We start from the raw sequence: 12740 nt of genomic DNA on the forward strand, positions 1-12740 counted from the left end.
GGGAAAATCCGCAAATCCGCGAGAGTTCGCGTATTGTCGCGGATTGCGAATCCGTAAATACGCAAATTCGCGTACGCGAGATCCGCTAGATCCGCCATGCTTAGTATTTATTATACATTGCATTCAGAGGGCATCTTAGAGATGCCCCCCTGAAAAACGATACGCCTCTGGTGGGTTCCCTGACTGGTAAACACCAGCCTGCCACCACCCTGGGGTGGAGCCTTAACTCCCTGGGCCCAGAAACAACGCCTTTTCTGTTCACACCTCCCCCAGGTCAGGAAGAGCCATCTGTGGCAGGGAAGCTTCAAAGGCCTTGCCGCCTTTGTAACACGACCACCAGCCTCTCCTGCTATCAGGAGCAAGCCCCCTTTCTGTCTCACCTCCTTTTCAGCTGGAAGATGGGCACAAAACATTCGAGCAGCCCAGAAGGTGTGCCTACCTCTACCAACCCCACCCCTCAGGTGGGGGAGGCAAGGTGATGCCCACTCTTCAGTGCCCACCATCTTGCAGATGGCAGGCACTCTCCAATCAGGGTAAAGAATCGTGCCCACACCCCCATGTGGGCTGAGCACACCAAGAGTGTAGTCACCCTAAGGTCAGTGGCCCATTGGCTACTACTTCGAGACCCCTAATACACCCCTTAAATATAGTATTAAGGTGGCAGCCCTGAACCCAGAAGGCAGATTCCTGCAACCTTTGGGAGGACTGACTGTCTTCAACAAAGACCGGACCTCCTGTGAACAACAGCTCTGTTCAAAAACATCTAAAAAAAAGACTCTGAGCCTGCTGATGACAAAGAAACCTGACGCCTGCAACCACCACTGCACCCACTGATCCCAGCGAGGTCTCCCAGTGCTCCAGAGTCTGAGTCCACCATGGGCTGACCCCTCAAGGACTCCCTGATGCCGCCTGCAGCCTCTGCACAGAGACCACCCCTGCATCCAGTCGCCCTGCACCCTGGAGAAGAGGACCATAGGTGCACCTAGCTCTCCAAGCCCTCCAACTTACTTGCCCTGCTGTTGGTTCCTCTGGAAGGCTTCCTGTACCGAGCCTGCAGCCAAACTCCAAAACAAGCAACTCCCATTGAAAAAACAGAGCACCCGTATGCCAATCCAGCACCCTACACCTGCCCGCCCCTGTGCCACTGGGGGTGCACCTTGTGAACTGACTTGGATCCGCCTTTGTCCTGAGCTTAACCCTAAGAGCTTTGCTCCCTCAGCCCTGTGGCTTGCCTGAGAGCAGCCACTAACCGATGATCCCCTAACCCCAAAGGCTAAGAATAAGCTGCAACACTCTGCACTTAGCCACCATAGTGCTGCTGAGGGTGCTTTTTGAGTGCATCCTTGACCCTGGGGGAACCCTTGTTCTAACCCCAGAACTCCACCCCAAAGACCGATTGCTTACCTGCAAACCAATAACCACATTTTTCTCCATAGGATTGCATTGACCACTTTCAGTTTCCAGCAAGTTGATCAGCCCTTCAGTGCACCACAAAGCTCAGCGGGACACGCAACTGGAGCTGCCTACGCCACTTGAAAGTGCCCATGGCCCTATAAAACCCTTTGCGGGACGCGCACGGGCATGCCCGGGGAAAACCCGGGCCAAGGCGGGCCTGTCCATGCCTGTCTGAGCATGAAGGAGGCTGGGGCTGGGCCCCCCTCTAACAACAGGCCGTTTATCATTCTTTCCGGACTCACCTACATCCAGGTACAGCAGTGTGTTTCTTTCTGCCTGTGTGTTTATGAGACTTGTAATTTTTAGCTTCTGTGGTGCCATAAATTGCTGATTCTATCATTAGTAAGTGCAAGGGAGTTAAGGGAACCTTGGACGTCTTCATCATAAGGGCGGAAACATTACTTTATCATAAGATAGAACTAACGGCGAGGCGACTTTCTCTCGAACCTTTATCCCTGCAGAGGAGCTTATCACTAGGTACCCTTACTTCGGGTGGTGTCTCTCAACTCCAAACCTCTTTGCCTCCCACTATTCAAGGGCCGCCATCCGTTTCCCCTGTTCCCGCTCATGATGAACTGATAGCCCTACCTTTGGATACTACCAGTGGGTCCAGGATAGCCTCTAGGACTCGGACCTCTAAACTTCCTACAGAGGGCACGAAGGCAAAGGTACCTGTGAATTGTAAGAAGGGCGTGGGTTCACATAAATCAAAACAACAAAAGGGGTCTCGGTGTGATCATGCGGTGGTGACCTGCTCCATTGGCGCACAGACTATAGACATTTCCCTTTCATCATCGTATACTATCTATGAGGATAAAATTGCTACCATTGCTGCTAGTGTGATTGCTCTGGACACTGCTCTCCAACGGGTCAAAGAATCGATAGACAATAACTTTGCCCTATTGCGTGAACACTTAGAGCATTTGGACAGTGTGTTGATTAACTTGTCTGGACATGTTGAGATCCCTCATATTTCTGCAGACCCTATGGCTCTGAGGGAGGGCATGGGATCTGAAAATCCTCCCAACTACCATAAGTCAGTTTTAGCTCCCCTAGAGAACCCGTTGGCTAGGACGTCTGCTATTGAGGATTTATTGAGTAAAGCACAGGGTACAGGCCCGGCTAATACCTTGCATAATTGCCCAAGGTGTGTTTTGATTGATGGTAAGGCAGCCCAGTCCTCTCAGGTCCTCAATCCACAATTGGCACCCGGGACATGTGCCGGTTGTAAGTGTATTTCTAACTCAAAGCATAATGAAATGGCAGCTCATGCCTGGAGGCTCGCCACCGCCGCTTAACCCCAGTGTGTTTTCAACGGTGAGGGATAATGGGGAGGAGGTGCGCCTAAACCTGTTGCCAGAGGCCACCTCCTATACAATAATACTGATGAATGTACCACAACTCACCTCACAGACATCCGAAACCTAGGAGTCCCTAAGAAATAAGGCTCTCTGCTGGCTCTGGTCTAAAACTAGCCTAACGGAGGCCTTATTCAGGGAGTTCAAAATGCCAAGAAGAGTGGGATGGGTGGGGAAAGAGAAAAAACGCTTCCTGGAGATTGTATTGTAATTACATTTAGAACGCCAAGCTTAACATACAAGATTCTGCGTAGACAAGGCTCTAATCAAGTGACTAACCATGGAATAAATATACTTCCCCATGGCTACTTTTATCCCCCAATGAATCATACTTCCCACATAACACAGCAGAGTCTCCTTTACCCCACAAACCACTCTCAATTCAGTATGCCCCTGCAAAATAGATTTGATATGCTTTCTTCTCTGGAAGATATAGATTGACTTGCAAATGGTAGTAGCCATGAGGCCCAAACTCGAATTTCCGTAAATAATCTATCTGGTACAACTTTATTATGTACGGTACCTCTGGTGATGTCCAGCAAGCTGGCGACGAGGGGGGAGATATTATAATAGTTTGCAATATTGAGTATTGAGAACATCAACAAATCATAACCCTCATGCATATTTACCTAACAGTTAAGGTCGTCATCTTAATCTTTCTATTGTTGACACTTCCCACAATAGCTGTGTAATCCAGCGTGCGCCCAGGACCAATCATATGGAAATTCTTTTTTGGGAACATGCTAGTCCATATTACTAAACTGATTAACCCTGCATGGCTCGAATTCATCCATAACTTCGATATTATATGTATCCAAGAGACCTGGGCAGATGTTATACAACATATTAATGGGTACAAAACTTTTTTTACCCCGGCGGTTCCCTCTAGTCATGGGAGGAAAAAGGGGGGTTTATGTACTTATATCTCATACCGGCTGAATGTATGCAAGATAGACTTTGCGAAGTCCAAAACCTATTACCAGGTGCTAAAAATGCACATTTATAACGTCCATTGCACAGTATCATTTAATTTGTATAATAATATACCTGTTTCGGACACCAAACAAATTCTGAAGTATCTACAGAAAGATCTGGATAAAATCCAAAAGAACACTAATAAGGATCTTTGTTTAATTTGGGAAGGGGATTTTAATTCTGGCCCTTGCTCATATGTTGAAGGTGACATCTGTGGCATAGCATCTGATGATGATAAAGGGTTTTCACATTTTTCGCACTCCGGTTTTGGAGATCATTTAAATCTGCTTAAATACACTATGTATTTGGGTTTTGCAAATGATCTTTGCTTACCGCCGATCCCGTTTAGCAGTACCTTTAATGGCTGTGGTCTGTCTTCAGTCATAGATCACATATTAATATCAAACAGATACGCTGATGAAATACACCATTTTAAAATACATTCCATTGCTTTTAGCGACCATTTCCCTATCCGTGTTTTTATAGATCTTCCTGCCAAGGCGTTAACCAGTAAATGCAGGGCTACTCAATCTGCAGAAGATATTGTTCTTAATAGTATGAATGGTTACGTAGTTAAGTAGGTGGGCGTTGACCTGTTACAACTATGTAAGTCACTTCTAAGTAGTTGTAAAGATTAGATTACTTCTTGGTTTGTCTTGACGTGACCGCCAGTGAGTCTGATGTTCTTAGCACTTTTCAAAACATTTCTCAGTCCATGCAAAAGTAAATAGTAAATAGTAAAAAACGGATGTATGACATTACAACGCATGCTTTTACATCGCATGCCTTTACAATGCGGTTTTTACATCGCAAACCTTTACAACGCATAGCGCTTTGGGGTGCTGGATAGTGAATAGTTTAATTTACTATTCCAACTCCAGTCCCCGTGGACACTAGGGAAGGTGTTGGATAGTAAATTAAACGTATTCCCTATCCTAGAGCGCCCCCCAGCGCAATGCGTTGTAATGGTTTGCGTTGTAGAAGTTGCGTTGTAAAGGCACTGCGTGGTAAAAGTTGCGTTGTAAAGGATGTTTCCCGTAAAAAACAGGTAGATAACAAGAAAGGTTGGTTTGATTCCAAATGCTCAAAAGCACATTCAGCTCTGATAACTGCCTTACATAAGCCCACAAGAGGTCTGGGAGCTATAAAAAGGGCAAGAGCAGCGTACAAGCTATCCCTTAAAGAGCGCAAAATTGCCATTAGATCTGAATTATGGCAAAACCTTAAGCAGGCCTCAGGATTGAAAGACATGAAAGGCTTCTGGAAGGCGGTCAACGCACCATTTCTTGCCTCTAGCAAATTACCTAGTATTGAAATAACAGTAGGGGAGGATCAATGGGTGACTCATTTCTCTAGCCTTTATTGTAATTCGGTACATCTCCAAAACGATGAGGCCTTGAGAATAAACCCCTCAAGTTATCTTCCAATCGACATCGATTTTAACGTTAACAAGGTGATGTTAGCTATCAATGCGAGTATACGAGGCAAAGCCCCGGGTCCAGACATCATACCTTTGGATCTATTTAAACATTTCCGCGCGTTGTTGGGCCCACTGCTAACTATGGTCCTGAGGGCCTGTTGTATTTATGGATTTACAGCGATCTGAACAGAGTCCATACTTGTCCCCATTTTTAAGAAAAGTGATCGCAATGACCCGGCCTGTTACAGACCTATATCACTCTTAGATTCACTTGTAAAGGTGGCTGGGCATGTTGTTTTGCAGCTCTGGGCTGAGGACAAGGGCATAATCTCAGAGCTACAATATGGATTTCCCCTCGGCTTAGGCACTGTTGAACAGAGCTTGAATCTAAACCTCCTTTTGGGAAAATTTCTACAGGCCAAAAGGGGAGTTTATATTTGTGTTTCATTAACTTGAGAACAGCCTGGAGCTAGTTATGGAGCATAATAGAGACCATCGGCATGGATCCGCCACTTATACATTTTTTGAAACAGTCATATCTAGACGCCCGGCGCCAGATTCGTTATGGGAGTAGTGGCAAACTCAGTTATCATTGCCCCGTTAAGAAGGGGGTGAGGCAGGGGTGTGTGTTAGCCCCCCTTCTGTTTACCCTTTATATGAACAGCTTGGTAACAACAATTTCAAGGGAATGCCAGGACTTACCACGTATCGGTAAACGGCCAATTGAAGCATGGATATATGCGGATGATGCCGTTCTTTTGGCCCGCACTCCTCTTGGTCTGCAGAAAGCAGTGACTAGCTTTGCTGCCTATATGTAAAATCTTGACCTTAATGTAAATATTAACAAAACATTTACAATGAAATGCAGTAAGCCCAATGCCAAGTGTCGAGACATTTTTATTACCAACAGGAAACTCGATTTTATCAACCATTTTTCTTATTTGCGCATTGCATTTTAAAGAAGGGGTCTATGGGCCAAAGCCATTGATTCTTGAAAACTGCTATTTTGCAAAGATACAGAGGCCTTAATAAATGTTGCCAAAAAGTTAGGAAGACATCCAATCGTCGATTTATTGATAATCTATAAAGCCTCATGTGTACGTATTGCCATGTATGGAGCTGGTATTTGGGACTACGCTAATGTTTAGCCATTACAGCTAGCAGAGAACAGGCTCCTGAGATACCTCCTAGATGCACCAAATAGCACAGCTACTTTTATCTGCCATGCAGAATTGGGTCTGTTATACCTGTCCGACCAGATCAAAATGCAGTCTATCCTACTATGGCATAAGGTTGGGACTTGTATTACTTCCAGTCTAAATCGGTATGTGCTTAATGACTGTCTGACTCTGCACGGGGTTGATTGTATTCCCTGGATTACATATGTTAGAAACATTTCAAACGATCTAGGGCATCCCGAGTATTTTGCTAGTCCTGATAGTTTGAATCATGTCTCCAGGAAGGAATTAAAATTATTATGTATCAACCATTTGGAGACCATTAGATTGTCTATTAATATTATGAAACCATCTGTAAGAGCAAATTAATTGCTCCTGACCCAACCAGGAACGTAACCCTACCTGTTAAATACTTTAGGAACCTCTGATAGGCTGTTATTAACCCATTTACGCCTTGGAAACATTCATATTATGGTTACTTTTCCAAATATAATTGATTGGTCTTGTTCCCTATGCCCGTGTTAATGCGACAATATTGCTGTACAGTCCACAATTCATGTTATGTTTTTCTGTAAGTTTTATACCTTACTTAGGAAAAGATGGATTTTGCCTGTTTGAAAAGTGTATGGCCTGAGACAATATCGACCAGCTTTAATGAAGTTACAACTTTTAAATGATGACATTCTCACTGATCACATAGCGAAATATTTGAAAGGGGTGGTCAGATATAGGAAGACAATGGACGGCCCCTCTCTCTTTTCAATTGCTTGTGATTCTTTTATATATATATATTGTCGTGATGTATTCTCGCTTTTATGTATTGTGCTTTTATGGTTTAATATTTTTAAATCGAATAATGCGTATTCTGATTCTGAATGTTTTCCTCTGAAAAAGTTCTAATGGTGGAGTTGAATTAGTATGGAAACCTAAGCAACTGTGTTTTTATAAAAACTGTTTTGTTTACCTTTTATCTAGGAAATGTCCCAATGTTATATCTAGGCATATCACACAGAGTAGAAAAAGTTGTCCAAAAAGTACTCTAAAAAGTAATCAAAAGTAATTTCAACTGTATTTGCATATTTTACAAGCCTGTTACGAAAGGCATTATTCATTTTACTTGCTAGTTGATCAATCTGTTTTGAAAAGTACAATTCTACTAACAGGTACCAAGTCCTGCTTGGTTCTAAAAATAAAATACCACAAAGAAATATTTTTTTATACAAACAATTGGGCTGAGTTCAGTCTTTCAGTGTATGGCATCATTTCTTGCCTGAGTATTTACAATAAATGCTTAACACTACCCTCTGATAAAGCCTTACTGCTTGCCCACACTATCACAAATAGAGAGTAAGGTGTTGTCTACTTTTACCTCTGTAAGCCTTTGGGGATACACTGGACTCTGTGCACAGTATACCGTACTTTGATATAGTATATACAGAGCCAGCTTCCTACAACTACCCTTTTATCTACGGACCTCCTCATTGTTTCCAGAGTTCCAAAAGTCCCTGAAGACCTCGCTATTGGGCTAATCAACTGTACCCTGCCAGCGCCTCGATACCTTCACGGGTTGCAAGAAGGACTCTACAAATCTACTGATTGATGTTCCCCTTAATGTGCTAGTTTGGGGCCAAGGGCATTGGCTCTGCAGCCTCCAAATCAACCGGTGGAAATGAGTCACAAGAGAATCAAGCACATCTTAAATGGTGGATCAGTTATGCACTAGTGAAGCTGCTTCTCTGGGTTCCCATACTGCAAGTTTCAGTTTCTGGACACTGAAGACAGCAGAAGGATACATACCATTTGTGCCATTTGGATGGCATTACAGTAGGTAGTTTGGTGCTCTTCATAGAATATGAAGATGATTATGGATTGCCAGTGCATCACTTCATTGACTACTGTGAACAGTAACAATATATAATAATATTAGACATCAAAGAAACTATATAGTACTGGAGAAACACTGTTCCTGCCTGAGCCCAGTTAAGCCACAGACTAAGACTTCACAGCCATTGTAAGGTAACTAATAATGATAAGAGAAATAGCCTATGTGCATGATTTCTTTCTTTATTTGAAAGGGCCTGATACTCAAAACCCTTTTGTGGTTACTAACCCTGCAATGTGCAAAATCAGAGGTGTTAGAACCACAAAGGTAGCTTTTAAAATACCCAATTGCTCTTTTACAAGTTAGAAAAGTATTTCCTACTTGTAAAACAGCTTCTGTGACCGTTTTCAAATCACAAATAGAGGTATTAAAAGAGAAGGTATCTCCTATTTATTTACCAGTTCCTTTAATAGACATGGGCTGTGTTGAAAAAAGCTTTCTGTTTGGGAATGCAAATGCAAGGAAGGAGGCTGATGTCCTTTGCAGTCCTCCATCTCTACACTCACAGCCAATCACAGAGGGTTGAAAATTGTGACATCAAATTATTAATACTCATTTAGCAGGTCACTTTGCGAGCCACTGCAAATGGAAATGTTGTGATGCATTTATTAGTGTATAGTTGGCATCACAAAAATATACAGTTCACTTGTCAGTGGGATAACAAACAGATTCCCTTCCTAAACCTTCTAATTAAAGCAGATGAGGGAAAGTTGATATCATCACTTTTCAGGAAACCAACAGACAGGAACACACTGTTAGCATATACTAGTTTCCACCCACAATCTCTTAAAGACGGTCTACCCTGCGCACAGACTGTTTTAGCGCACTGCAGGTCTAAACGGGAAACAAAAGCAAACCGGAGTCTGGGGCCTGTGACTCACCAGAGAGAAAGAATTGTGCAAATAAAGTCGTCGGAATCCACCGGAGGACGTGACTGTTCAAGTGGTGAAACTAAGAGTCCCAGAATACTGATTTCACCAATTAACCACCAGAGATCGTGATCCACCTGAGGACATTTAAAAGACTACAAATGTTTAGACTCATTTCCCACTTTTCTCCAGCCTACTGACACCACAATGAGCCCGCGTACAAGGAGCAAGAAATCTCTGAAAGGCGTAGGGCTTTACATTTTACAAGCTGTGTGATGTCCGGTTTGGGGCCTACCCAGGAGGGCAAGGGGGGGAGGAAACGACCACAGACAAGTGATAAGGTGTGACAAAGGCCGCTTTATTGGAAGCAGGTGCATCCTAAATAAACAAACCTTGGCCTGTGCCGACCAAAACGAAACCTCACTAAATAAGAAGTACCTGACCAACCCCCACCCCCTCCCCTAAATGATTTCCCCCATTTCAACATAACACAACACCCATAACCTATCCACAGCATACCACCTGAAGCATGCCTCCTTACCAACTTTAAACATTCCTTGACCTCTGCGATCCCCACCCCTTATCAAACAAGGCCAGGCCTCCTACCCTTAACTCCCCTTTAGCTCTAGGAAAAGCGCCTCTCGAAAGCCACCAAGTGACTTTCGACCCCCCCCCCCATAGGAATCCCCCCCCTTTGGGTACCTGCGTACCCCCAAAGCTACATCCAGGGCCTCCTTCATCTGGACGATATACAGTTCCATCCCGTAACGGGACAAGTGAACCCCGTCCTCTCTGAAAAAATACACCGCCCCGTACCTCAGTTCCCGATGCTCCATGTGCCCTATCCCTTCCTTCGTACAAAAGTCCTTCATTTCCCTGTTGATTTTTCTCCGTGCCCTGTCTATAGCCCCTGGGCGCTCCGCCCCCCGCCAGGCCCTTCTGGGAATGAATTCCGACCATATCACATGACATCCCGCCCATTTCTTCCTAATCTCCATTAAGTCCCGCTTCATTTGTTACACCAGGGCCAATCCTTTGCACAAAACCAAGTCATTTTCCCCCACATGAATTATCACCACATCCGGACACACCCCCCCGTACCACATTGTTCAACACCGGCATCAATTCGTGCCAATGCATCCCCCCTTTGCCCCGCCAATGACATCTAAACAGTTTGTCGTCCAGTTCCAAATTCAGGTTCCGATGCATGTCCCACTCCGCCCTCTCCGCTCTCTTAACAAATGAATGCCCCACAATGTATATCTCCACCATCGCCGCAGCCGGTCCCGCCACAGCATCTGCAAAGACACACATTTAAGAGGGCGGAACAACGTCTCTGTCACAGCGTCCCGCCTACCCCCCGTAACCAGACATACGTCTTGTAACAATCCGACTTCCACCTCCCCAGTCATTTGATGTCCTCCGCCCCCCATCCCTGAGGCGCCGCATCCGTCGCTGCCCCTATTCTAAAGGAATGCGTCCCGAACGCCTTGGGGTCCTCACCCATGAACTGTAGGGCGTGCCGCAGGACCCACAGCACCTGACCCGCTGTCACCCGTCCGCACCGCGACCAAAAACCTCTCCCCCTGACGCCCTCCGCCCGACCGACAAACGCTTGCCCCACGCCTCCGGGCACACCCCGTCCAGCCTTCCCGGCCCCATCACCACCAAGGTTCCCACCCCTTGCGGATCCGTCTTGGAGAGCCACAAGCGTACCGCCACCTCCCTCGCCGGCACCGCAACATCCTCCCAGCGCACCCCCCTTCCTCCTTTCGGACACACCAACTCAGAAATCCGAAAAGCCCCAAAGAACAGCCAGGACATGAGCGTAGAAAACAACACCGTCTCCCCCCATCGCGAAAACACACCAACGGCAACGCCTGTAGTAGGCCCCTCAGCATCTCCTCCATAATGGGCCGCCGCTGGCTCACCTGCGCGCCTCTCTCTCGTGCCCAGCCTTCCAACAACCTCGCCCCAACTCTCCCGCCGATGGCGGATACCCCCTCCACAGCTTTCCCATGAACGCCACCGCCGACAACTTCCCCACAATCGTCACCCTCGACAAACCCTTATCCATCAAGGTCAACATGAAACGCACCACCTGCTCCTCCCGCTGCCATCGGTCCCCTTGCCTTACCGCTCCAGACTGCCGAAATTCCTCCCAAGCCTGCACATACGCCTTCCAAGTGGATGCCGCCACCGACGCCCTCACCAGTTGAACGACCCTGCATCTCCCACTGACCACAGCTCCCCCGGCACCGGCGTCTTGGTCTCCTCCGCCTCCGTGGCTAGCCCATGGAACCTCTGCCACGGTGAACGAGACAAAGCATCCGCAATGTCATTGTCCACCCCAGCCACATGTCTGGCCTCAAACAATATGTCATGTTCTAAGCAGCGAAGAACGAATACCCTCATCAGTTTCAGCACTTGTGGGTCCCGGGCCGACTGCCTGTTCACCACCTGCACCACCGACATGTTGTCCACCCGGAACAAGACCCGCTTATGGGCCAGCTCCCGGGCCCAAACCAACACCGCCACTACCAAAGGGAACAATTCCAAAAAAGTGATGCTGCGGCCCCCCGCCTGCCACTGCGGCAGCCACTGTTCCGCGCACCAGCGAACCGCCCAGTACAAACCCAAACCACCAACACCCGCCACGTCGGAATACATCGTGACGTCCCACTCCCAGTCCTCCGGGGGGCCATGGGCACCCCATTGAACCGTCCCAGAAACACCAGCCACATCAGCAAGTCTTCCTTAGTCCCCGCCGACAGCCTAACGTGATCATGCGGCAATGCCAAGCCCGACAACGCCAAGCCCAACCGCCGACAAAACATCCGCCCCGCACGCACCACCCGACACGCAAAATTTAGGTGTCCCAACAACACTTGCACTTCCCGCACCGTCACTTCCGCCTTTCCAACATACTGCTCACCACCGCCCGCATTGCCGCCCTTTTGACTTCCGGTAGGCGTGCTTCCATGGCTGCGGAGTCGAGCTCTATGCCTAGAAATGACAGCACCATACTGGGACCGTGCGTCTTCTCTGGTGCCAGGGGAACCCCCAGGTAACCCATTAGGTCCTGAAAATTGTGCAGCTGTCGCTGACAATCCGTCAACCCGGGCCGTCCCACCAAAAAGAAATCATCCAAATAGTGCGTCACCGTCTCAGAGCCTGTGCGCCAGGAAAAAGCCCACTGCAGGAAGGAGCTGAAACGCTCAAACAGTGCGCATGAAATCGAGCACCCCATCGGCAGCGCCTTGTCTACAAATATGCCGACGTCAAATTGGATTCCCAACAACGGGTGATCCTTGGGGTGCACCGGAAGCAACCTAAAAGCCGATTTGATGTCACACTTCGCCATCAGCGCCCCGTCCCCACCGCTGCCACAATCTTCCGCGCCACATCCACCGACGAGTACGAGACCGACGCGAGATCCGCCGATATGAAATCGTTCACCGACGACCCCTCCGGCCACGACAAGTGCTGTATCAGCCGGAACTGTCCTGGCTCCTTCTTGGGGACCACCCCAATCGGGGAGATGATCAGGTTCGGCCACCTCCTTGAGCAACTTCTCCCTCACCACACCTTTTCGCGCTTGCA

The sequence above is a fragment of the Lissotriton helveticus genome, chromosome 10 (genome assembly GCF_964261635.1).
Source record: "Lissotriton helveticus chromosome 10, aLisHel1.1, whole genome shotgun sequence".
Lineage (NCBI taxonomy): Eukaryota > Metazoa > Chordata > Amphibia > Caudata > Salamandridae > Lissotriton > Lissotriton helveticus.